Here is a 2,047-nt window from a genome sequence, read left to right as displayed (position 1 = left end):
CTGCTACTTTTCAAATTTCTAATGAAATTGTCTTTCCTTTTGCTTTTAGTTCTACCAGTAATTTCTTTATTAGCCTTATACTTCAAATAGCAAAGATAACCAGCTGAAATTCTATAATGCATATTACAGAATACTTACAGGAGAGGAACCACAGGAGGCAAGAGAATCGGCAGCAGTAATGTACACACGAGGATGAGGACTCTTTACCGGAGAACAGCAGGAGATACAGAAATGAGAGACTGTGTATCTAAGTCAGAATAGTGACCTATTACTTGGGTTTAAACTGGTCAGAGCTATCACTAGCCTGGGGTTTGCCAATTTTCTCATTTGATTTAATGGCATATGAATGTTCTCAAAATCTTGTATTATTTTCTGAGTTTAGACACAAGCAACTTAAAGAAAAAAAAAGAGGATGATAAACGGATTCATTTAAAGTATTTTAAAAAGATCTAGGCAGGAAACACAGAGGGCGAAGTCTGGGGATACCAGAAATGATTCACAATAGGATAAAAGAAGAAAATGTAATCACTCCCCATTTTCATGAGAAGTGAATTTTCTGAAACTTTGGTGTTTATAACTTCTTTGAAATTTCTTATCTAGTCAAAAATCATGAAACTATGTATTTTGTTTTAAGAAGTTCTAAAGCTATACATTAGGAACTCTGGTAGCATAGTGCTTAAGGCACTTGACTGCTAACCAGAAGGCAGGCGGTTCAAACCCACCAGCCACTCCTCGGAAGGAAGGTTGGGCAATCCTGCTTCCGTAGTGACACTGCCTCGAAAACCCAAGGAGGGGTCTCTATGAGTCAGGGCTGACTCGACGGCAAATAACAAAACTATACATTAATGAAATGTTTGCAATACTATAAAGAATCGAGTTGGATTATTTCATTCTTTCCTAGACTCTTTAATAAAATTGCTTTCAAATCATATCACTGAGCTCCTAAATTAGCCAAATGCTTAATAAATGTCATCAAGTATGATAGCAATAACAGAAATACCTTTAGTTAATGCTGCTAAATTTCAAGTCAAAGAAAAAGTCTGAATGGACATAATAGAAGTCTCTATTATGTGAGGAAGACTGTGTTCACTATCATGCATTTAGAATAGTCAAGCAACCAAGTGCTGTGCTTTCCACAGATTTGCTTCCAATGCTCAATTCTATGACTTCCCCACCCACAGACCACTGACTCTTTCTAATAGGACCAATGTTTTCCTTCTCCAAGGTCAGCCAATAGAATAGGTATCCTTAAAGAGTAATCACAGTGTCTGACACAGGACCTAACATGTGAGACTTACCTGAGGGGTACAGATGGTGGGGACACATGAGGTAATGTATATAAACAAATGAATGTCTGCTTAGTGGAATGGAGGAATTGTTATTGTAGAAGCTAGTATTGATAACTCATGGGAGTGAACTTGGAAATAGTGAATGTAACAGCTTGCTGGTCATTGAGAGCTAGTTTGCTCTTAGCATCAGCTGTCTGAAGCAAATTTCAGATCTTCATATACTTTCCAGTCATCAGATATTCTCTTTTCCTGGGATTCCTCCCTCTATCAGTTCTCACATTTTCTGTGTTCTGCAATGCCTCTTCTTTCTCTCTGCACATTCTGTAACAGCACCCTGTCAATACCATGAACTTGAAGCCATTTGGCAGATGTGGGATCATCTACCAATATTATGCTATGAGCATACTCTGAGTCTTTCACACTATTATTTTATCTGTTAAGTCCTGATGTCTCTTCTCTTCACAAGTCTGTCAGAGACCATGTCTCTGTGTTTATCCTCAAACAATCTCATAGCAAAGTCTTTGGCATACAGGGACACATCAGACATCTTTAGCTCAAATCAAAGAAGGCTGCTACCCACCAATTTTAATGTTTCCTAATGACTTTGTGGAAAGGAGGAGGGGTTATGGGCACTGGATGAGGTGAGGGATTTTCCCATTCACTCACCAAAACCCTAAGAGACTCAAAAGATTTAATATCAGCCCTCTTGGGTTTATCCACAAAACTAAAGTCTCTGAAATAATTTCTATGCTTACAAA

This window comes from Orycteropus afer, unplaced genomic scaffold (assembly GCF_000298275.1).
Source record: "Orycteropus afer afer isolate SDZICR_OR568_19922 unplaced genomic scaffold, OryAfe1.0 scaffold03841, whole genome shotgun sequence".
In the NCBI taxonomy this organism is placed as follows: domain Eukaryota; kingdom Metazoa; phylum Chordata; class Mammalia; order Tubulidentata; family Orycteropodidae; genus Orycteropus; species Orycteropus afer.
The sequence above is the reverse complement of the archived record's forward strand: the minus strand, read 5'-3'. Positions refer to the sequence as shown.